The sequence below is a fragment of the Hyla sarda genome, chromosome 3 (genome assembly GCF_029499605.1).
Source record: "Hyla sarda isolate aHylSar1 chromosome 3, aHylSar1.hap1, whole genome shotgun sequence".
In the NCBI taxonomy this organism is placed as follows: Eukaryota; Metazoa; Chordata; class Amphibia; order Anura; family Hylidae; genus Hyla; species Hyla sarda.
This window is the reverse complement of record NC_079191.1, coordinates 146785316-146811765: the sequence shown is the minus strand read 5'-3', so window position 1 is coordinate 146811765 and position 26450 is coordinate 146785316.

Here is a 26450-nt window from a genome sequence, read left to right as displayed (position 1 = left end):
TCTGAGTACTCACCTCCGCTCGGCGCTGGTCCGGTCCTGCAGGGCTGTCCGGTGGGGAGGTGGTCCGGTGGGATAGTGGTTCCGGGCTGCTATCTTCACCGGGGAGGCCTCTTCTAAGCGCTTCGGGCCCGGCCTCAGAATAGTCACGTTGCCGTGACAACGACGCAGAGGTGCGTTCATTGCCAACGTACTACTGCGTCATTGTCAAGGCAACGCCTCTATTCCGGGCCGGAAGCGCGGAGAAGAGGCGCCCCCGGTGAAGATAGCAGCCCGGACCACCTCCTCACCGGACCACCTCCTCACCGGACAGCCCTGCAGGACCGGACCAGCGCCGAGCGGAGGTGAGTACTCAGAACTAAAGGGGGTGAGAGGGGGGCTGGATGATGTTGAAGGCCGCAGTGGTCTTCAACCTGCGGACCTCCGGAGGTTTCAAAACTACAACTCCCAGCAAGCCCGGGCAGCCATCGGCTGTCCGGGCTTGCTGGGAGTTGTAGTTTTGAAACCTCCGGAGGTCCGCAGGTTGAAGACCACTGCGGCCTTCAACATCATCCAGCCCCCTCTCACCCCCTTTAGTTCTGAGTACTCACCTCCGCTCGGCGCTGGTCCGGTCCTGCAGGGCTGTCCGGTGGGGAGGTGGTCCGGTGGGATAGTGGTTCCGGGCTGCTATCTTCACCGGGGAGGCCTCTTCTAAGCGCTTCGGGCCCGGCCTCAGAATAGTCACGTTGCCGTGACAACGACGCAGAGGTGCGTTCATTGCCAACGTACTACTGCGTCATTGTCAAGGCAACGCCTCTATTCCGGGCCGGAAGCGCGGAGAAGGCGCCCCCGGTGAAGATAGCAGCCCGGACCACCTCCTCACCGGACCACCTCCTCACCGGACAGCCCTGCAGGACCGGACCAGCGCCGAGCGGAGGTGAGTACTCAGAACTAAAGGGGGTGAGAGGGGGGCTGGATGATGTTGAAGGCCGCAGTGGTCTTCAACCTGCGGACCTCCGGAGGTTTCAAAACTACAACTCCCAGCAAGCCCGGACAGCCGATGGCTGCCCGGGCTTGCTGGGAGTTGTAGTTTTGAAACCTCTGGAGGTCCGCAGGTTGAAGACCACTGAGGGCGAATGATGAGAAGAGGATGATGAAGGGGGGGTGTGGGGATGATGAAGGGGGGTGGGGATGATGAAGGGGGGGGTGGGATGATAAGGGGATGATGAAGGGGGGATGTGTGGGATGATAAGGGGATGATGAAGGGGGGATGTGCGGGATGATAAGGGGATGATGAAGGGGGGATGTGTGGGATGATGACAAGGGGATGATGAAGGGGGGATGTGTGGGATGATGACAAGGGGATGATGAAGTGGGGATGTGTGGGATGATAAGGGGATGATGAAGGGGGGATGTGTGGGATGATGACAAGGGGATGATGATGAGGATGTTAATGACGGGTCTGGATGATAACAGGGGGGATGAGGTATTTCCCACCCTAGGCTTATACTCGAGTCAATAACTTTTCCTGGGATTTTGGGTTGAAATTAGGGGTCTCGGCTTATACTCGGGTCGGCTTATACTCGAGTATATACGGTAGTAGTTATTGAAATTGTACTTGGATAACATATCAGGAGCACATACACACATAGGGGGAGATTTATCATTAGGTGTCTATTGTAGACACAGATCTACCCCTTTACACTCCTTGTCTAATTTACATTCTTGCTCAAGATTTACAAAAGTTGTGCACTCCTATGATAAATTTTGTGTAAATATAGAAACGCGTCCCCTCGCTCTACCGTGCACCCCTTCTCTACCACACACTTCACAGAGCCGTGGTATTTTCCAGCGGTACAGTGCTCACATAGCTAGAAGTGCTGGAGCAGCAGTGTGTGCCGAACAAAACTCTGCACAATAGTAAAATCATAAATCTTTACAAAGTACACAGAGGGGGAGATTCTCAAAGAACTTTGCGCCCCCCCACCCCACCCCAAAAAAAAAAACAACAACTATTTTGGCGTGAAAAGTATCAACCACATTTTCGAAGAGCTTTGTGCCGCAGTTTACACTGTTCACGTCAGTTTTGTAAAAGTGGGGGTGTCCACGCATATTGTCTGCTCTACATGATATTTTCAAGGGGGTAAGAGTCCAGTTTACATTAAAAAATCCAGCTTTTTGGTTGTAGTTTTATTGTTTTTTTTCTTTTTAGATACGTGAATGTGGAGGACTAAGCCAGATTCAGTGGATTGTGATGATGAAAAGTGTTTTTTTATGTCAATAAAAGGGTTAAAGAGGGCTGTTGGGGAGTGTTTTTTTTTTTAAATAAAACATTTTTTTTCAGTGTGTTGTGTTTTTTATAATTGAATTTTCAGGCTTAGTAGTGGAAGCCGTATTGTAGACAGAATCCATTACTAAGCCAGGGCTTAGCGTTAGCCCCTAAATCAGTTAGCACTAACCCCTAATTATTAACCCGGTACCCACTGCCACAGGAGTGCCGGGAAGAGTTGGTACTAACAGACCCAGAACGTCAAAAATGGCACTCCTGGGCCTAGAATCAAAGGCGAATGACCAGGGGGTCAGGAGTTTGTCTGGCGCAGAGAGGAACCATCAGACAGCCAAGTAAAATCAATGGATTTATTAGATGCAACGCGTTTTGCTGCGCATGCGCAGCTTCATCAGGCATTTGCCTGATGAAGCTGTGCATGCGCAGCGAAACACGTTGCATCTAATAAATCCATTGATTTTACTTGGCTGTCTGATGGTTCCTCTCTGCGCCAGGCAAACTCCTGACCCCCTGGTCATTCGCCTTTGATTCTACACCTTTCCAGGAGGGCTGCAGTGGACCTGCCTTCATATCTCTTCTGCTCCTAACCTTGTTGTGTGTGGGCGCACAACCGACTTCGGTAAGCGGCTTGGGAATCACCTTCCCCTACCCCCACTTGCAAGATCTACTGATCCCGCACATGAGGCGCCTTCCTTCCTTACTCCTGGGCCTAGGCGGTAACAGGCTGGCAGTATTTAGGCTGGGGAGGGCCAGTAACAATGGACCTCGCCCACCCTGGTAACGTCAGGATGTTGCTGCTTGGTTGGTATCTGGCTGATAATGAAAAATGGGGGAACCATACACATTTTTTTAATTTATTTATTTAAAATAAAAAAAAACACATAGGGTTCCCCCTATTTTCAGTATCAGCCAGATACCAACCAAGCAGCAACAGCCTAAATACTGCCAGCATGTTACCGCCTAGGCCCAAGAGCACCATTTTTGATGCTCTGGGCCTGTTGGTACTGGCTATTCCCGGCACCCCTGTGGTGGGGGGTACCGGGGTAATAATTGGAGGTTAGCGTTAGCTGATTTGGGGGCTAATGCTAAGCCAAGACTTAGTAATGGATTCCGGCCTATAAGACGGCTTCCATTACTAAGCCTGAAAATTCAATTAATAAAAACACAACATATTGAATCATTTTTTTTTTTTTTTTAAAAACACTCCCCCACAGCCCTCGTTAACCATTTTATTGAAATAAAAAAAAAACAAAGTCCACCGAATGGGATGTAGTCCTCTGCATTCAGGTATCTGAAATGAGAAGAAAAGAAAAACAAGAAATATGGGTTAGCACCCCTGGGGAGAGCGCACATAATGCAGCATGTTCATAAACAGGAGCCTCCAATTGTTGCTAAACTACAACTCCCGACATGGGGGCTGTAGTTAACCCCTTAAGGACCCATGACATACCGGTACGTCATAAGTCCACTCCTGCATCATAGCGGGTCGGGCTCGACCTCTAACAACGGCCGGGACCCGAGGCTAATAGCACGCAGTACTGATCTATTAACCCTTTATATGCGGCGTTCAAAGTTGAACGCTGCGTCTAAAGTGAAAGTAAAACAATGTCGGTTAGCTCAGGGCACTGTGGCAAAATCGTGGCATACCGAACAGATTACATGACAGCCAGGGGGTCCCTACTGGCCTCTGCGCTGTCCGATCAACGAATGACTGCTCAGTGCCTGAGATCCAGGCATGAGCAGTCAAGTGGCAGAATCATCGATCAGTGGTTTGTTATGAGAAACCACTGATCAATGTAAAAGATCAGTGTGTGCAGTGTTATAGCTCCCTATGGGAATAAAGAGCATTTAACCTCTTCCCTAATAAAAGTTTCAATCCCCCCCCCCTTTCCCATAAAAAAAAAACTGTGTAAATAAAAATAAACATATGTGGTATTGTCGCATGCGGAAATGTCCAAATTATAAAAATATATCATTAATTAAACCGCACGGTCCAAAATAATGTATTTTTTGTCACTTTTTATATCATGAAAAAATGAATAAAAAGTGATCAAAAAGTCCAATCAACAAAAAATCCTAAAAAGTTCAGATCACGGTGCAAAAAATGAGCCCTCATACCACCCCATGCGTGGAAAAATAAAAAAAGTTATGGGGGTCAGAATATGACAATTTTAAACGTATAAATTTTTTCCAGAAGTACAACAAAATCAAACTTACATAAGTACACGTTTACCTGTGATTGTTGTCTGTTGGCTGAATCCCGCTTGCATGCGGTTTTATGAGGATCCGAATAAAGCAGAGTTTTACATCATTACCACTGGCTACCTACCTTCTTTCTGTTGCTTATGCTGGAGCATATAGCCGTGTTGGGTGTCCTTTGAACTGACCATTCCTGCCTTGCTACATAAGTAGGGTATTTTAATTGTATGGACCTACAGAATAAAGAGAAGGTGTCATTTTTACCGAAAAATGTACTGTGCAGAAACGGAAGCCCCCAAAAGTAACAAAATGGCGTTTTATTTCTTTCAATTTTATTCTCATAATTATTTTTTTTCCATTTCACCGTAGATTTTTGGGTAAAATGACTGATGTCATTACAAAGAAGAATTGGTGGCACAAAACATAAGCAATCATATGGATTTTTAGGTGCAAAATTGAAAGGTAAGGAGGAAAAAACGAAAATGCAATAACAGAAAAAACCCGGGTCTTTAGGGGGTTAAACAACAGCTGGAGTCTCCCTGTTTGAGAACACGCTGCCAGAAAGGCTTTGTTACCATTATGCAAAACGCATAATGAGAACAGAGTCAGGCCTGGACTGTGTCGCTCGATCTGTCACTCTGCCCTTGGACTACTACTCCCATCATGGGACAGTCTGTCCCATGATGGGAGTAGTTGTAGTACCGCAGTGCTGAGGGACGGCTGCGGGACTTTTAGGACTACTACTCCCATCATGAACAGACTCCGTCCATGATGGGAATTGTAGACCAGGGGCTGAGGTGCAGATCGCAGCAGGTCATTCTGAGACCCGCTGCGATCCGTATTTATTATGTTAACAAGCTGGCGGCACATGCGGCTACAGTGTATACAGTATTCCCTGCGTGGAGCCAGTGGGGAGCGCAGTGTAGCTGCATGTGCTGCCAGCTTGTTAACTTAATAAATGCGAATTGCAGCAGAACTCAGCAGAATGACCTGCTGCAGTCTGTCCATGGACTATGATTCCCATCATGAACGGAGTCTGTCCATGATGGGAGTATTAGTCCTAAAAGTCCTGCAGCCAGGGGATGTTCAAGTGCCATCCCTCAGCGCTGCGGTACTACAACTACTCCCATCATGGGACAGACTCTGTCCATGATGGGAGTTATAGTGCAGGGGCTGAGGGGCAGATCCCAGCAGGTCATTCTCCAGAAACCCGCTGCAATCTGCATTTGTTAACTGTACAAGACGGCGGCTCCACTGCGCTCCCCGTCGGCTCCTGCATACAGCTTTCATAATTCATAATCCCCACAGCCGGGAGACAGGACCTCTGATTGGTGAATAGTTTTTAACCAATCAGAGCTCCTGTCTCCCAGCAGCAGGGATTATGAATGATGACAGCGTATACAGTATTCCCCGCCGGAAACGCAGTGTAGCCACATGTGCCGCCAGCTTTTACAGTTAATAAATGCGGATCACAACGGTTCTCTGGAGAATGACCCAGTGCAATCTTCCCCTCAGCCCCTGGACTATAACTCCCATCATGAACAGAATATGTCCATGATGGGAGTAGTAGTCCTAATGGTCCCAAAATAGTTAATGTATTATGTTTCCAAAATACAAAGGGGAACACACGTTTTACATTCTCCGATACTTTCTGACACTTTGGTATGTGTCCTCCGAGGTAATGTATGTTTGCGCAAGAAAAAGTGCTTTCGTGCATTTTTTTGCGTTTAAAAAAAAAGCAGTTAATAAATTTGATTCTACAGTAGAAAATGCTCTATGGTAAACTTAACCGTAGACATGACTATGAATAATTCTATCAAATTTTGTGCAAAAAACTTTTAAAAAAACGCAAAAAAAACTCTTGCGCTAATTTTTATAATATTTCTAAACTTGTATTAGCACATATATGGTTTACAATAGAAAACTGTACTGTAAACACTTACCTAAACAGGTACTGCAGTGACTCCTCTTAGTCCCTCAGCAGCCACAGCAATACCTTCCCTGTACTTTACCTCTGCCTACATAGTAACAACAATATAGGCTTTCATAGTGGCTTTGATATTACCCATATACTGAATCCAGATTGGCCAGAAGAGCTGTTTGAAAGGGGCTATGGGCTGCTCTGAAGACATGTCATCCTTCATTCTTTCTCCTTTTTGCCAAGTGGCTGACCTATTTTAGTAGGTTTGGCCAAAACTTGCGCCAAAGTTTGAGAAAGTTCACTTTGCTTATCTCTAGTCAAGTAACAGTTGTCTGCAGAATATAAGTATGAGCACAGAAGGATCAATACCCCCACCCCCAAACTTGTTTAAACTTAACCCTTAGACAACATGTATTCATAGAGCCATACTAAACAGTGTGCATGAGCATAAGCTGTGCTCACTTCATACACTGTGAGTGACGGCTGAATTACTGAAAACAACTTTCATGCTGATGTTGATCATTACCCTCTTAAAGGTTGTAGCCTGGAAGCGGCACGTGCTATTATCTGTATGAGCAAAGAGTATGGGAGATTTCTTCTCTGCTCACAAGAATGACCAGACGGGGGGGGGGGGGGGGGTGATATCACATGAGAGAGATATCACAGGAGTTGAAAATAATTATGCATGAAGATGGAGTAAACATGGACAACGTGGGCTGGACATCACTCGGAAACCCCCCAAATGCACCAAACCACCTAATTTGCAAATTAAGAATTTCACAAGTGAAACACTGTTTTAATCTGCATCACCCACACTTTAAGCCTTTACCAGCAGGTTTGTGTGAGTGACACAGATGTCTCATTTCATTTAAGCCTTATCATGCTAATGGCAGTAACACATAATAATAATTTATACATAATAATACAAATAATAATTTAAAACTGCCTATACAATACATCTACTTGAGGTCTGGTTTTCAGTTTGAGTTTAAGTATATTTTATGTACATTGAAAGGGTAACTGAAAAGCCATGGGGTGTTATTGCCTTTAGCAAGGCAAAACTGAAAGTGTGCATACAGATTTGTTCTCATCTTTATTAGTAATTCAGTAATAAAGGTTTTCTGTTTAGTAAATCTAATCCACATAGGCATGTGAAGATATAGCAGATGAATACACCATGCTGAGTCTCTCTGCAGAACAACGATTAAGTCTCTGCATGCTAAGGGAGCGGAGCTTTGTCATAGCTTCATATTGTCATCTGAATTCCCAAGTATGCAGCTCCAGTTTAATGGCTCAATTTGATGTTCTTTGTCAGTTTTGAAGAAAATCGTATTCCCCTGGATTTCTAGCCAGAAGGTAAAACAGCTAATCTTTCCCTTATCTAATAGATTGTTATTGTTTCATTTAGTTAAAACCCTTCTCTGTGGAATTGATCTGCTTCTTTCTGTTTTTGAAGTATTGTACTGAAAGGAATATTTGTCGGTTATTTTATAAATAATTATTAAAAATGAAATTGGAAAAATAATTCAAATCGCTTGGCTATATATTTATGTTATTCAATGCAAATTAAATATACATATTTTACAGTTTATAAAGTGAAGTCCTCTTTTTATTCAAGTTTTTTAGATCAAAGAAAATAGGTATATCACAACATACACTCCTAAACAAACACATGCAAACTCACAAGTACATATTTATCATGTTTATCAAGTATGTGCCCAGCTATGCAGAGTAAATGCAGAAGAGATGAGTTTATCTTAAAAAAATCAATCAGTAATATCGCATAATATATGTGATTTATTAGGATACAGCTACACAATCTCAATATCTAATGATAGCTCTGTCACATCTCTATTGTACAAAGAAATTGTGGAATATGATATAGACTAGAAGTCTTGAAATGTATTCTCTACACAATGTATTATGGAGTATTGTGGTCTATCAATATGAAAAGAAAAATTGAATATTAGTAATTAACCACTAGAGATTAGCAAACTTTTGAAAAATTTGATTCAGCCGATTTGCCTATTTTTTTGAAAAAATTGGTTTGATCAGAATTTATTTGCAGCAAATCTAGATTTGTATATCAAGTACCTCTGAGTACTCGTGGACGATTTCCCGTATTTTGTTTATGTTTGTCAGATTTCTTTGTCTGCCTTGTTTTCTGTTTCGTTGTATTCTTGAAATAAAACTTTGAATGATTAAAAAAAAAAGAAAAATGGCTATTTCTGGCCTACAGAGAGCCTCAATAGGGGTGTAGAACACTTTACTGTGTTCTAACATGCATATGGAGTGTGCTGGGGTAGTGAAATAATACTGTTATTCAGTATGAAATGCAGATGACAGACATCACTTTTAGAATCCCTGCCACAGAGCGGCACAATGACAGAGCCTGGAGGTGGCATCAGTATGAGGAGATCATATAGTGGATGAATGACACAGTGTGGAGGTGTTGGCAGCATGAGGAGACCGTATAGTGGTTGAATAACACAGCAGGGAGATGTTGGCAGCATGAGGAGACCATATAGTGGCTTAATGACACAGCTTGGATGAGGCTGAAGCATGAGGAGACCATATAGTGGCTGACTGACACAGCATGGGGGTAGCAGCAGCATGAGGAGACCATATAGTGGCTGGATGACACAGCTTGGATGAGGCTAAAGCATGAGGAGACCATATAGTGGCTGAATGACACAGCAAGGAGGTGTTGGCAGCATGAGGAGACCATATAGTGGCTGAACGACACAGTGTGGAGGTGTTGGCAGCACGAGGAGACCATATAGTGGCTGAATGACACAGTGTGGAGGCGGTGGCTGCATGAGGAGACAATATGGTGGCTGGATGACACAGCTTGGACACCATATAGTGGCTGAATGACACAGTGTGGAGATGTTGGCAGCATGAGGAGACCATATAGTGACTGAATGACACAGCGTGGAGGTGTTGGTAGCATGAGGAGACCATATAGTGGCTGAATGACACAGTGTGGAGGTGTTGGCAGCATGAAGAGACCATATAGTGGCTTAATGGCACAGCCAGGAGTTGGCAGCAGCATGAGTAGACACTAGGCCTTCAAGATTGTGGGTAGCTAGTGCTACCATAACAATTTTTTTATTCCCAGACCCAGGCCAGGCAGCATCAATAAACCATATATTGCCTGAATGGCACAGCCTGGAGTTGGCAAAAGAATAAGGAGACCATATAGTGTCTGAATGGCACAGCCTGGAGTTGGCAGCAGATGAGGAGACAATAGGGCCTGACAATATCTAATAATAAAAGATGAATTTTGAAGCAGAAGCAGTCAGTAGCAGGCATAAGCAGTACACCCGAGGGTTTCATAACCCCTTACATTGAAAGATCAATGCTGAAATTTCTATTAAGCATGTATTTAGCTAGTGCTAAACATCCAAAAATGTAAGGCCCAAGCCCAGAAGCATCAATAAGCCAAGTAGTTCCAGAAACACAGTCAGGAGCAGACATCAGCAGTTCACCAGAGGGTTTCATAACCCCTTACATTGAAAGATCAATGTTAAAATTTCTATTAAGCATGTATATAACTGGTGCTAAACATCAGAAAATTGAAGGCCCAAGCCCAGAAGCATCAATAAGCCAAGTAGCTCCTGAAGTACACAGTCAGGAGCATGCATCAGCAATACTCCCGAGAGTTCCATAACCCCTTACATTGAAAGATCAATGTTGAAATTTCTATTAAGCATGTATTTAGCTAGTGCTAAACATCCAAAAATGTAAGGCCCAAGCCCAGAAGCATCAGTAAGTCAAGTAGTTCCTGAAAGACACACTCAGGAGCAGGCATCAGCAGTACCCAAGAGGGTTTCATAACCCCTTACATTGAAAGATCAATGTTGAAATTTCTATTAAACATGTATTTAGCTAGTGCTAAACATCCAAAAATGTAAGGCCCAAGCCCAGAAGCATCAATAAGCCAAGTAGTTCCTGAAACACACAGTCAGGAGCAGGCATCAGCAGTATCCAAGAGGGTATCATAACCCCTTACATTGAAAGATCAAGCTTGACATCTCAATTAAGCATTTATGTTAGGGGTATTCCAGGATTTTTTTTTAATTGACTATGCTACAGGGGCTGTAAAGTTAGTGTAGTTCATACTATAGTGTCTGTACTTGTGTGTGAAGGTTTTCTCACAATTCTTCTGTGATTTTAACTCCAATATTTATTTTTATCAGCATACAAAATGACTGTTGTCTCAGATTTTTCCCAGCTTGCAATGTGGCCGAGACCTGACTCACTAGTCAGCTGACGACAGGGAACCTGTCTGTTTCAGTGGGTGGAGGGATCAATCTGCAACTGATGCAACAGCTTTAGGCACCCTGATTGAAAACCACAGATCTTTTGAATGGATGCAGCTCATTTATGTTTTAATGGTTGGGGTGGCTGATGTGTGGGAGGGAGGAAAATGGAATTGTGGGATTTGTAGTCAAAGAAAGAAAAGTCAAACAGGAAATACCAGTTCACAAAAAGCTAGCCACAGTGTTATGTAATCTCATGACATAGACATTTAGCCCCAAGACAAGCGCAGATCCTTCCTAAGCATGTCCATTACTGCCTGAAAGGTACCTACTAAAATTACCTTATGGTGGATATCCCCTTTAATATCTTAGTCCCAGTAGCATTAGAAAATGATATATTTGCTGAATGACACAGCCTGGAGGTGGGGAAAGCATAAGGAGCCCCTATAGTGTCTGAATGGTACAGCCTGAAGGTGGCTGAAGCATGAGGAGACCATTGAAATACAAGAATTTTAAATAGAAATCTGAGATTTTGAAATTTAAATTGAGGATTTTGAAATTGAACTTTTAACTCCCCAGTTTTAGTGTCCCGGGCCCCAGTGTGTGGGTACAAAGCACCTTATCTTACAAGGAGTCACATGTCAGCACAATGACAGAGCCTGGAGGTGGCATCTGTAGGAGGAGACCATATAGTGTCTGAATGGCACAGCCTGGAGTTGGCAGCAGCATGACGAGACCAATGAAATCTATGATTTTTAAATTAAAATGTAAGATTTTGAAATTGATATCATGGATTTAGTAATTGAAATTTCACTACTCTGCCTGTCATTCTTATTGTGTATATGAGGGGAGTACAATACGCTTCAGTTAGCTTAAAACAGTATTTGTCCGGAACAGCAGCAGGTGTGTACTATTGGCTGTCCTTTCACAGTATATAGACCCTTGATAGATTAACAGGTACACAATAGTACACTACTTAGATGTAGGTATGTGGTATGCACCAATGAGAGCAGAAAAATTTGCTCCAGTATGCTTAAAAATACTTATTTTTACCTGTGTCCCAGATTACAAAATTCCTTTATAATCAGAAATTGTCAGAATACCACCTGACATTCAAAACAATAAAATGACACATACGTTCTCTGAAAAAAAGAATCCTTCATTAGATGACAATATGAGTATTGTGTGTTCCAGTGACATTAGCTCATCCTAGGAACAGGAAAACGTGATACAACTTAATTCTGCAACTGAAGAACCACAACAAAAAATGAACAACTTAAAGCCTATTGGAACTGAGGAACTTCAAAATGGTAAATCTACCACCTGGGATAGTCAGTCAATTCCAACAGCAGGTGGTCAGTATCCACAGTTCCCTGTTTCTGCTAGCCCTTGGCAATATTTCTTTTATTACTGGTCTGTAGAGATGAGCGAATCGAAGTTGACAAACCCGAATTCGTTACGAATTTCATGAAAAATTGGATTCGCAACGAATACGAATATCGCCGCGATTCTATCGCACGAATCGCTTAATCAAACTCCATTTTACAGCGTTCCAGGCTATTGGAGAGCTAAGATGGCGGATCCACATGTGAGTACAAGGGGCAGGGGATTATGGGAGGGCGGGAAACAGCGGCGGGAATGAAGGTAGGTGGGCTGACCCTGAATCACATGTGAGATGCAGCCTATCAGTGTTCACTGACCCCTGTGATGTCACAGCCCCTATATAATCGGCGGCCATCTTGCCTCTCTTCATTTCATCTATGCACTCAGATGGACGGGACTGCATGTGTGTGAATAGCTCATTACACAGCTTTACACTGCAACTGCTACTCACATCAGCATTAGGGAAAGGCAGGAGTGCAGAGTGCTTTGCCGTTCACACTGAGAAGGATCATTGATAGCTAAACCTCCTATTCACGTTATTGAGCATTGCAGCAGAGAGGGGCAGATAGCTGTCAGCTGCCTCATACAGATCTCCAAGCTGCCTGAACTTTCTGAAGCATCTTATCTCCTCATTTTTCAGCCCGATTGAGTTTTTTTGCTCCACAAATCTTCTGCTGCTCAGAATTGTGTGAATTGAGTGCAATTTAGGGTTTAATCCCCGGATTTTTTTTTGTGGTGCTGCACTGTTGGGTTCTGCTGCTGTTCAGAAATAAGTCATATTGGTGTCAGTGGCGTACCTAGGGGGGGGCGCGAGGGGCGGCCCGCCCCGGGTGCCACTCTCAAGGGGGGTGCCAGGGGCGGACTGACCCGCCGCCGCAAAATTAAAGTTTTTTTTTTTTTTTAAAACATTTTGCCGCCGCCCGCGCTCTGTGTCCGCCCGCAACCCCCCCCCCCCAGAGCCGTGCCCCCAACCCCCACGCCCGCCCCCCCCCCCCCTTTCCTTACCTCCCAGGCAGCCTGCGGCCCTACAGAACCGCTGTGGCTGCCTAGGAGAAGCGTCATCACGTTGGTGATGACGCGTGAGACGTGGTGCCAGCAGAGAGGAGCGAGCTGGAGATGAGCATGCGCCCTCCAGCAGAATGTTGCAGCGCCAAGCCTCCCGCTACTGTGGCCGTACAGGTAACCACCTGCATGGCCTCCCTCCCATCACCCACCACCATATAGGTAACCCCCCCACCTGCCTGCCCCCCTTCTACCTCCCCCCTTCAACCCCTTTGGCTGTCCGTGCATGCTGTGAGTTGTAGTTTTGCAACAGCTGGAGGCACCCAGATTGGCAAACACTGCCTTAGGGCCTAAGCCAGTGTTTCCCAACCAGGGTACCTCCAGCTGTTGCAAAACTACAACTGCCAGCATGCCCGGAGAGCCTTTGGCTGTCTAGGCATGCTGGGAGTTGTAGTTTTGCAACAGCTGGAGGTGCCCAGGTTGGCAAACACTGCCTTAAGGCCTAACCCAGTGTTTCCCAACCAGGGAGCCTCCAGCTGTTGCAAAAGTACAACTGCCAGCATGCCCGGAGAGCCTTTGGCTGTCTAGGCATGCTGGGAGTTGTAGTTTTTCAACAGCTGGAGGCGCCCGGGTTGGCAAACACTGCCTTAAGGCCTAACCCAGTGTTTCCCAACCAGGGAGCCTCCAGCTGATGCAACACTACAACTGCCAGCATGCCCGGAGAGCCTTTGGCTGTCTAGGCTTGCTGGGAGTTGTAGTTTTGCAATAGCTGGAGGCGCCTGGGTTGGCAAACACTGCCTTAAGGCCTAACCCAGTGTTTCCCAACCAGGGAGCCTCCAGCTGTTGCAAAAGTACAACTGCCAGCATGCCCGGAGAGCCTTTGGCTGTCTAGGCATGCTGGGAGTTGTAGTTTTGCAACAGCTGGAGGCGCCCGGGTTGGCAAACACTGCCTTAAGGCCTACCCAGTGTTTCCCAACCAGGGAGTCTCCAGCTGTTGCAAAAGTACAACTGCCAGCATGCTCGGAGAGCCTTTGGCTGTCTAGGCATGCTGGGAGTTGCAGTTTTGCAACAGCTGGAGGTGCCCGGGTTGGCAAACACTGCCTTAAAGTAGTAGTCCAGTGGTGAACCCAGTGGTGAACAACTTATCCCCTATCCTAAGGATAGGGGATAAGTTTGAGAATGCGGGGGGTCCGATTGCTGGGGCCCCCTGCGATCTCCTGTACGGGGCCCCGACAGCCCGCGGGAAGGGGGCGTGTCGACCTCCGCACGAAGCGGCGGTCGACACGCCCCCTCAATACAACTCTATGGCAGAGTCGGAGCGCTGCCTTCGGCAATCTCCGGTTCTACCATAGAGATGTATTGAGGGGGCGTGTCAGCCGCCGCTTCGTGCTGAGGTCGACACGCCCCCTTCCCGCGGGCTGTCGGGGCCCCGTACAGGAGATCGCAGGGGGCCCCAGCGGTCGGACCCCCCGCGATCTCAAACTTATCCCCTATCCTTAGGATAGGGGATAAGTTTTTCACCACTGGACTACCCCTTTAAGGCCTAACCCAGTGTTTCCCAACCAGGGAGCCTCCAGCTGTTGCAACACTACAACTGCCAGCATGCCCGGACAGCCTTTGGCTGTCTTGGCATGCTGGGCGTTGCAGTTTTGCAATAGCTGGAGGCGCCTGGGTTGGCAAACACTGCCTTAGGACCCAGAGTATTGTATTATACTCCAGAGCTGTACTCACTACTTTCTAAGGGAAAGAGGGGGGGGGGGGGGAGTGTAACTCTGCATATACCTATGGGAAAGAGGGGGGGGTGTAACTCTGCATTTACCTATGGGAAAGAGGGGGTTTCCTGGCTACCGACCTGCCCTTTTACTGTGCAGGACACCAAAGAGGGCATTATTACAGTTTGTGGGCCTGTAGATGGGAAGATTGTGGAGGAGGGGAGGGCACTGAATATATGCAGGGTCTGACATGTTTTTCCTGCAGATGTCTTATCCGGACAGGGAAGAAAAGGAAAGAGGACACCGCTGATCAGAAAAGACGTAATTGTGAGTCCCAAAATGTAACTGTAATCACTTATATGGTATACACATCCTGTGTACAGCTGATATCTACCGCCATATGGTCCTGTATATAATCACTTATATTGTATACAGATTCCTTATAGTATACTGCTCTGTGTATAGTGGTTTTATTCAGTACAGTATGGCAGTATTATCCAGTTATTGTGTGGTGGTATATATTTACTCCTGGTATTATTGGTCATGGAAATTTACTTACGTTAAAGTGTTTCTTACTTATATAAATTTTTATTTATTTATTGTGTGTGGGATTTGGGTGGAATAGGAGCGTGGCAGAAGATTGACGAGCTGCAGAGCCTAGCAGGGGCCCTTGCCTTTTTTTTTGGTCCGGGGGCCCCGAGTGTTGTCAGTCCGCCCCTGGGTTGTGTAATTAAGGGGGGTGCATGTGTGTAGGGGGGGGGGGTGCCAAACAAAGGGTCCGCCCCGGGTACCATATGCTCTAGGTACGCCCCTGATTGGTGCGGACTTTACTGCCTATTTACCATTTTTCACCTGTTACTCTGTCTCTGTGCTAAACTCAGTGTTATACCACACGTTATACACCTGCCAGTGTATTAAAGATAAAAAAGGTTTTCCTGGATACAAATACGCTTTTTCAGTGGCCTTATCATGGCAAAGGGCCTAAATACAAGCAAATAGCGTACCATATACCACCCTTTTTTCTGTCTCTGTGCTAAATTCAGTGTTATACCACACGCTATACACCTGCCAGTGTATTAAAGAAAAAAAAGGTTTCCCTGTGTAAAAATACGCTTAACAGGGGCCTTATCATTGCAAAGGGCCTACATTCAAGAAAATAGCGTACCATATACCACCTTTTTTTCTGTCTCTGTGCTAAATTCAGTGTTATAACACACGTTATACACCTGCCGGTGTATTAAAGAATATATTTTTTTTTTCCTGAGTACAAATACGCTCAACAGTGGCCTTATCATTGCAAAGGGCCTAAATACAAGCAAATAGCGTACCATATACCACCTTTTTTTCTGTCTCTGTGCTAAATTCAGTGCTATACCACAGGTTATACACCTGCCGGTGTATTAAAGAGAAAGAAGGTTTTCCTGCATAAAAATACGCTTAACAGTGGCCTTATCATTGCAAAGGGCCTAAATTCAAGCAAATAGCGTACCATATACTACCTTTTTATCTGTCTCTGTGCTAAATTAAGTGTTATACCACACGTTATACACCTGCCGGTGTATTAAAGAAAAAAAAGTTTTTCCTGAGTATAAATACTCTTTTTCCGTGGCCTTATCATTGCAAAGGGCCTACATACAAGCAAATAGCGCACCATATACCACCTTTTTTTCTGTCTCTGTGCTAAATTCAGTGTTATACCCCACGTTAAACACCTGCCGGTGTATTAAAGATTTTTTTTTTCCCTGAGTACAAATACGCTTAACAGTGGCCTTATCATTGCAAAGGGCCTACATATAAGCAAATATCGTACCATATACCACCTTTTTTTCTGTCTCTTTGCTAAATTCAGTGTTATACCACACGTTATACACCTGCCGGTGTATTAAAGAAAAAAAAAGGTTTTCCTGCGTAAAAATACACTTAACAGTGGCCTTATCATTGCACAGGGCCTAAGTTGAAGCAAATAGCGTACCATATACCACCTTTTTTTCTGTCTCTGTGCTAAATTAAGTGTTATACCACATGTTATACACCTTCAGGCGTATTAAAGAAAAAACATTTTTCCTGCGTAAAAATACGCTTAACAGTGGCCTTATCATTGCACAGGGCCTAAGTTGAAGCAAATAGCGTACCATATACTACCTTTTTTTCTGTCTCTGTGCTAAATTAAGTGTTATACCACACGTTATACACCTGCCGGTGTATTAAAGAAAAAAAAGTTTTTCCTGAGTATAAATACGCTTTTTCCGTGGCCTTATCATTGCAAAGGGCCTACATACAAGCAAATAGCGTACCATATACCATCTTTTTTTCTGTCTCTGTGCTAAATTCAGTGTTATACCACACGTTATACACCTGCCAGTGTATTAAAGAATTTTTTTTTCCTGAGTACAAATACGCTTAACAGTGGCCTTATCATTGCAAAGGCCTAAATTCAAGCAAATAGCGTACCATATACCACCTTTTTTTCGGTCTCTGTGCTAAATTAAGTGTTATACCACATGTTATACACCTGCAGGTGTATTAAAGAAAAAAAAGGTTTTCCTGCGTAAAAATACGCTTAACAGTGGCCTTATCATTGCAAAGGGCCTAAATACCAGAAAATAGCGTACCATTTACCACCTTTTTTTCTGTCGCTGTGCTAAATTCAGTGTTATACCACACGTTATACACCTGCCGGTGTATTAAAGAAAAAAAAGGTTTTCCTGCGTAAAAATACGCTTAACAGTGGCCTTATCATATCAAAGGGCCTAAATTCAAGCAAATAGCGTACCATATACTACCTTTTTTTCTGTCTCTGTGCTAAATTAAGTGTTATACCACACGTTAAACACCTGCGGGTGTATTAAATAAATTTTTTTTTTCCTGAGTACAAATACGCTTAACAGTGGCCTTATCATTGCAAAGGGCCTAAATTCAAGCAAATAGCGTACCATTTACCACCTTTTTTTCTGTCTCTGTGCTAAATTAAGTATAATACCACATGTTATACACCTGCCAGTGTATTAAAGAAAAAAAAAGTTTTTCCTGAGTACAAATACTCTCTTTCAGTGGCCTTATCATTGCAAAGGGCCTACATACAAGCAAATAGCGTACCATATTCCACCATTTTTTTCTGTCTCTGTGCTAAATTCAGTGTTATACCACACGTTATATACCTGCTAGTGTATTAAAGAAACAAATGTTTTTGCTGAGTACAAATATGCTTGACAGTGGCCTTATCATTGCAAAGGGCCTACATACAAGCAAATAGCGTACCATATGCCACCTTTTTTTCTGGCTCTGTGCTAAATTCAGTGTTATACCACACGTTATACACCTGCCGGTGTATTAAAGAAGAAAAAGGTTTTCCTGCGGAAAAATACGCTTAACAGTGGCCTTCTCATTGTAAAGGGCCTAAATTCAAGCAAATAGCGTACCATATACTACCTTTTTTTCTGTCTCTGTGCTAAATTAAGTGTTATACCACACGTTATACACCTGCCGGTGTATTAAAGAAAAAAAAGTTTTTCCTGAGTTTAAATACGCTTTTTCCGTGGCCTTATCATTGCAAACGGCCTACATACAAGCAAATAGCGTACCATATACCATCTTTTTTTCTGTCTCTGTGCTAAATTCAGTGTTATACCACACGTTATACACCTGCCAGTGTATTAAAGAATTTTTTTTTCCTGAGTACAAATACGCTTAACAGTGGCCTTATCATTGCAAAGGCCTAAATTCAAGCAAATAGCGTACCATATACCACCTTTTTTTCGGTCTCTGTGCTAAATTAAGTATTATACCACATGTTATACACCTGCAGGTGTATTAAAGAAAAAAAAGGTTTTCCTGCGTAAAAATACGCTTAACAGTGACCTTATCATTGCAAAGGGCCTAAATACAAGAAAATAGCGTACCATTTACCACCTTTTTTTCTGTCGCTGTGTTAAATTCAGTGTTATACCACACGTTATACACCTGCCGGTGTATTAAAGAAAAAAAAGGTTTTCCTGCGTAAAAATACGCTTAACAGTGGCCTTATCATTGCAAAGGGCCTAAATTCAAGCAAATAGCGTACCATATACTACCTTTTTTTCTGTCTCTGTGCTAAATTAAGTGTTATACCACACGTTAAACACCTGCGGGTGTATTAAATAATTTTTTTTTTTCCTGAGTACAAATACGCTTAACAGTGGCCTTATCATTGCAAAGGGCCTACATACAAGCAAATAGCGTACCATATACCACCTTTTTTTCTGTCTCTGTGCTAAATTCAGTGTTATACCACACATTATACACCTGCCAGTGTATTAAAGAAGAAAAAGGTTTTCCTGCGGAAAAATATGCTTAACAGTGGCCTTATCATTGCAAAGGGCCTAAATTCAAGCAAATAGCGTACCATATACCACCTTTTTTTCTGTATCTGTGCTAAATTCAGTGTTATACCACACGTTATACACCTGCCAGTGTATTAAAGAATTTTTTTTTTCCTGAGTACAAATACGCTTTTACAGTGGCCTTATCATTGCAAAGGGCCTACATACAAGCAAATAGCATACCATATACCACCTTTTTTTCTGTCTCTGTGCTAAATTCAGTGTTATACCACACGTTATACACCTGCCGGTGTATTAAAGAAAAAATAAGTTTTTCCTGCGTACAAATACGCTTAACAGTGCGCTCTTCATTGCAAAGGGCATACATACAACCAAGTAGTGTACTATTTAGTACCTGTATTTCTGTCTCGGTGCTAAATTCAGTGCTATTCCACACAATAGTATACACTGGCTGGTGTATACAACAAAAAAATAGTTTTTTTCTGCGTATAAATACGCTTAACAGTGCGCTCATCATTGCAAAGGGCATACATACCACAAAGGAGTGTACTATTTAGTAACTGTTATTCTGTCTAGGGCCTATATACTTTGAAAGGACAGCCGTAAGTAATCGCCTGCTGCTGTTCTATACCCTCATAAACGCACTAAGTATGTCAGGCAGGGAAGTGCCAGGACGTGCACAGAGAAGGGGCAGAGGCCTACATACGTCAGGCAGAGTTGGCAGCAGACTTTGGGCGAGTGGCAGCAGGAGCCGCAGCAATAGGCCTTAGCTCCCGTTAACACCCAGCGGTCGTGTCGTCGACCCATCTCTCCTCGTCAATTGGTTTGCACACTCATCCCCATCATCACAAGCGACATCTGAAAACCCCAGTCAAGAGTCGGTGGGTTCCTCAGACACAACCCTAAGTTGGCATGGCCCGGGAGCAGTCCCCGTAATCCCATTGCCTTTGTCCTATGCTGTTCCCTCTCCCAAAGAAGTATCTCATGCTTTGGGTTCAGCTCCACTATTTAGTGAGGACGATGTAATAGAGGACAGTCAGCATCTAATGGGCAGCCAAGAATGTGAGGAGACATGGGTCCATTGGTCCGCAAGGAGGGCAAGTATTGATGCGGAGAGTGACGTGGGAGGCGGTGTTTCAATTGTTCAGGGTCCTGAGGCAGACACTGTTGTGGAACACGAGGAGGACATTAGTGACGTGCACACATCTTTTGATGATGATGAAGCCGATTGCAATTGGGAGCCGGGTGCAGAAGCCGGGGCTTCATCATCATCAGGAGAAGAGATTTTCTCTTTGTCTATGAGGCAGCAAGGCGGTAGCATGGTTGGCAATCAGCGTGGTGGTGGCAGTAGTGGAAATTCAGGAGTCAAACGTGCCAGGGGGAGACCACCTGCTTCGCGGCAAGCTACCATTCAGGGAGGTAGTGGAACAGGGGTTCCTGGAGACCGCGCCAATAGCAGTGAAATAGTGCGAACTGCGGGTGGGAAAATCAGCTACTCTGTGGTGTGGTTGTTCTTCATAAAGAATCCGGAGGACCTTAGTGTAGTCACATGCAAAATCTGGCGTGGCCAGGGTCCCAATCTCGGCACCACGGCCCTGCGTCAACACTTGATGGCTTTGCCGAGCCGAGGTGGAGAGTCCCAAGCCGTCATTTCTTTGCGAAGAAGGCAGTGTCAGCCCTGCATAAGTTTGTACAAGAGAAGGTGGGCCAGTCCTTGAGCCTGTCGGTGTGTTCAAAAGTGCACAGCAGCGCCGACGTGTGGAGCTTTAACTACGGGCAGGGACAATACATGTCTTTTACGGCCCACCGGGTAAATGTTGTTCCTGCACAGCCACAACAGCAACTTGGACAGGTCACACCGCTTCCTCCTCCACGCTCTGGCTCCCAGGCAGTTGGTCCTTTTACAGTGTGTGCCTCCTCCTCCCCCGTGTCCTCGGCCTCCACTGCACGGCCAAATCTGCACTGCTAAAGTTCATAAGGGAAGAAATCCGAGTATGGCTTACTCCATGAAATCTGGAAATGGGAACCATAGTGACAGACAATGGGAAGAACATTGTGGCCGCGCTGCGACAAGGAAGTGTGAACCATTCACCCTGCATGGCACACGTGTAGAATCTGGTTGTCAAGAAGTTCATCAAGTCTTCACCCCATTTGCAAGACGTCCTGACAATGGCAAGGAAACTGTGCATGCACTTCACCGTCTCGTACACCACCAAGCACACTTTGCTTGAGCTGCAGCGTCAGAACGGTATTATAATTACTAAAGCCCGGGGCAAAGAAAGCCCAGGGCACAAGATCCCTTTACAGGGAGACTTCCCTAAAACTTAGCTTTTAATAGTGCTCTAATAAAATAATTTGTGACCAAAATGTTAAAAGCTTTTGTCAAGGCTCACTGTAAACTGGTAACTGTGAGTAGGATCACTAAAGTAGACGGTGCAGTAGTGCCGAAACTAGTAGAGGGGGGCAAATGTCAGTATTTTAAAATCTGTCAAGGTTCACTCACTTAAAGGGAAACTGCAGTTCCCTACACAACTACTTTAGTGATCCTACTCACAGTTACCAGTTTACAGTGAGCCTTGACAAAAGCTTTTAACATTTTGGTCACAAATTATTTTATTAGAGCACTATTAAAAGCTAAGTTTTAGGGAAGTCTCCCTGTAAAGGGATCTTGTGCCCTGGGCTTTCTTTGCCCCGGGCTTTAGTAATTATTGTAGAAAGTGATTCCTGACTTCCTTTAGGGACCAGTTGTGTTAAGTCAGAACGGTATCCCACAACATAGTCTCATTTGTGACGTTGCCACACATTGGAATTCCACCCTCCATATGTTGGACAGACTATGCGAACAAAGAAAAGCCATCACAGATTTTTTGATGATACAAGCAGATAGGAGTACTCCCCTGTGTAACTTCAATGTGAACGAGTGTCAGCTCATACGTGACACCTGCCGTTTGCTGAGGCCCTTTGAGGAAGCCACATTTTTTGTTAGTCGCTCGAATTACGCCATGAACGACGTAATTCCACCCCTACATTTACTCCAAAAAATGATTGAAAACATGGCTGGTCACGGCAATGGAGATGTTGCGCCTACATCAGAAGGCTACATGAGTCCTGTGGGGGATGAACTGGAGGAGGATGATGAGGGGCAGAGCGGAGCACAGTTTATGGTGGATGAGATGGCCGGTGTTTCTGGTCATTGGACAGGAGAGGAGGAGCAGGAGCAGCCAGAGGAGCTGGAGGGTTATTATGAGGGAGGCGAGACAGAGGACCCAGACACACTGTGGCAGTATGCAGTGGAGATGGAGGCAGGCAGTCCAAGCGAGTCACTGTCACAAATGGCTCGATGCATGCTGAGTTGCTTGCGTAGTGACCCCCTAATTGTCAAAATTCGTCAGCGCGATGACTTCTGGATCTCCACCTTATTGGACCCTTCGCTACCGGCCCAGAATGTGGGCCTTTTTTACACCCACTGAGAGGGAGAACAAACTGACCTACTTCAGGGAGCTTCTACCTAGTCGGTTGGCCGATGTCTATCGGCCACATGGTCCATCCACTCGCAGGTTTGACTCGGGGGGCCCTCTGCGCTCACCTTCCACTGCCGCGGCTGCTGGGGAGGGGGTGGGTGGCAGGAGCAGTACCGGCTCAATCAGCAGCAGCCTGAGTCTACAGTCGCTGATAAGTAGCTTCCTTCAGCCACATAGTGAAGCTACTCATCAGCAGCAGGTGGACATGGAGCAGGACCTGAACCAGCAGGTGGTGGCTTACCTTGACATGACCCTGCCAACAACCGTTGAAGATCCGCTGGACTTCTGGGCAGCCAATCTCGATTTATGGCCGCAACTAGCGGAGTTTGCCCTGGAAAAGCTGTCCTGCCCAGCCAGTAGTGTGCCATCAGACTGGGTGTTTAGTGCGGCCGGGGCCATAGTCACCCCAAGGCGAACTCGTCTGTCCACTAAAAATGTGGAGAGACTGACGTTTGTCAAGATGAATCAGGGATGGATCAGCCAGGATTTCCAGCCACCAATGACAGATGGGTCTGAGTAGATTGACCATGCTCCTACAACAAAATTTTCTCTATTGTGGTTGGTTATGAAACCCTCTGGGGCAGACCTGGGCATTGTACGGCCCGCTTGCCACATACGGCCCTTTGATTGGCTCTGACCGGCCCGCGCTGATTGGGGGACAACTATGCTGCCTACTCTGGGGGACAACTATGCTCCTAATCTGGGGGACATCTATGCTGCCTAATCTGGGGGACAACTATGCTCCTTATCTGGGGGACAACTATGCTCCTAATCTGGGGGACAACTAAACTCCTAATCTGGTGGACATCTATGCTGCCTGATCTGGGGGACAAGTATGCTCCTAACGTGGGGGACATCTATGCTGCCTAATCTGGGTGACATCTATGCTGCCTAATCTGGGGGACATCTATGCTGCCTAATCTGGGTGACATCTATGCTGCCTAATCTGGGGAACAAGTATGCTCCTAATCTGGGGGACATCTATGCTGCCTACTCTGGGGGACAAGTATGCTCCTAATCTGGGGGACATCTATGCTGCCTAATCCGGGGGGACATCTATGCTGCCTAATCTGGGGGACAACTATGCTCCTAATCTGGGGGACATCTATGCTGTCTAATCTGGGGGACATCTATGCTGCCTAATCTGGGTGACATCTATGCTGCCTAATCTGGAGGACAACTATGCTCCTTATCTGGGGGACAACTATGCTCCTAATCTGGGGGACATCTATGCTGCCTAATCTGGGGGACATCTATGCTGCCTAATCTGGGTGACATCTATGCTGCCTAATCTGGGGGACAACTATGCTCCTTATCTGGGGGACAACTATGCTCCTAATCTGGGGGACAACTAAGATCCTAATCTGGTGGACATCTATGCTGCCTAATCTGGGGGACAAGTATGCTCCTAATCTGGGGGACATCTATGCTGCCTAATCTGGGGGACAAGTATGCTCCTAATGTGGGGGACATCTATGCTGCCTAATCTGGGTGACATCTATGTTGCCTAATCTGGAGGACATCTATGCTGCCTAATCTGGGTGACATCTATGCTGCCTAATCTGGGGGACATCTATGCTGCGTACTCTGGGGGACAAGTGTGCTCCCAATCTGGGGGACATCTATGCTGACTAATCCGGGGGACATCCATGCTGCCTACTCTGGGGGACAACTAGGTTCCTAATCTGGGGGACATCTATGCTGCCTAATCTGGGGGACAACTATGCTCCTAATCTGGGGGACATCTTTGCTGCCTAATCTGGGGGACAAGTATGCTCCTAATCTGGGGGACATCTATGCGGCCTAATCCGGGGGACAGCTATGCTTCCTAATCTGGGTGACATCTATGCTGCCTAATCTGGGGGACAACTATGCTCCTTATCTGGGGGACAACTATGCTCCTAATCTGGGGGACATCTATGCTGCCTAATCTGGGGGACATCTATGCTGCCTAATCTGGGTGACATCTATGCTGCCTAATCTGGGGGACAACTATGCTCCTTATCTGGGGGACAACTATGCTCCTAATCTGGGGGACAACTAAGATCCTAATCTGGTGGACATCTATGCTGCCTAATCTGGGGGACAAGTATGCTCCTAATCTGGGGGACATCTATGCTGCCTAATCTGGGGGACAAGTATGCTCCTAATGTGGGGGACATCTATGCTGCCTAATCTGGGTGACATCTATGTTGCCTAATCTGGAGGACATCTATGCTGCCTAATCTGGGTGACATCTATGTTGCCTAATCTGGGGGACATCTATGCTGCGTACTCTGGGGGACAAGTATACTCCCAATCTGGGGGACATCTATGCTGACTAATCCGGGGGACATCTATGCTGCCTACTCTGGGGGACAACTAGGTTCCTAATCTGGGGGACATCTATGCTGCCTAATCTGGGGGACAACTATGCTCCTAATCTGGGGGACATCTATGCTGCCTAATCTGGGGGACAACTATGCTCCTAATCTGGGGGACATCTTTGCTGCCTAATCTGGGGGACAAGTATGCTCCTAATCTGGGGGACATCTATGCGGCCTAATCCTGGGGACAGCTATGCTTCCTACTCTGGGGGACAACTATGCTCCTAATCTGGGTGACATCTATGCTGCCTAATCTGGGGGACATCTATGCTGCCTACTCTGGGGGACAAGTATGCTCCTAATCTGGGGGACATCTATGCTGACTAATCCGGGGGACATCTATGCTGTCTACTCTGGGGGACAACTAGGTTCCTAATCTGGGGGACATCTATGCTGCCTAATCTGGGGTACAACTATGCTCCTAATCTATGGGACATCTATGCTGCCTAATCTGGGGGACAACTATGCTCCTAATCTAGGGGACATCTATGCTGCCTATTCTGGGGGACAAGTATGCTCCTAATCTGGGGGACATCTATGCTGCCTAATCTGGGGGACATCTATGCTGCCTAATTTGGGGGACATGTATGCTCCTAATCAGGGGGACATCTATGCTGCCTAATCTGGGGGACAACTATGCTCCTAATATGGGGAAAACTGATGCTTCTGGCCTTGGGCCTATAATTTTTTGAAGTTAAGCAGTAGCTAAATACATACTTAATGCAAATGTCAACATTGATCTTTAAATGTAAGGGGTTATGAAACCCTCTTGGGTACTGCGAATGACTGCTCCAGAATCATTCTGTGTCTTTCAGGAACTACTTGCCTCCCTGGCACCTCAGGACTTGGGTCTATAATTTTTTGAAGTTTAGCAGTAGCTAAATACATGCTTAATGCAAATGTCAACATTGATCTTTAAATGTAAGGGGTTATGAAAACCTCTTGGGTACTGCGAATGACTGCTCCAGACTCATTCTGTGTCTTTCACAAACTACTTGCCTCCCTGGTGCCTCAGGCCTTGAGCCTATAATTTTTTGAAGTTTAGCAGTAGCTAAATACATGTTTGATGCAAATTTCAACAATGATCATTAAATTCTCGGCGCTCTGCCAGGGCCTTCTCCTACCCCGCCTGGGCTGATCTGAGGATCTCACTAACCAACTCACTAACTAATCCAATCGCTTATAGCGACAGGCGGTGTGTACAAAGGGCAGGGACTTAATCAATGCCAGCTTATGACCCTCACTTACTGGTAATTCCTCGTTTTAAGGTTAAATAATTGCAATCCCAGATCCCTATCACGAACTGGTTTCAGCGTGCAACACGCACCTGTCCTTGAAAGATAGAGACACGCTAATCCGTTCAGTGGAGCGCTAGTGCGGCCCAGGACATCTGAGGCCATAACACACCTGTTATTGCTTGATCTCGCAATTGATCGGGCAAGGTAAGGGGTTATTAAAGCCTCCTGGGTACTGTTGAGGTCTACTCCTGACTACTCTTG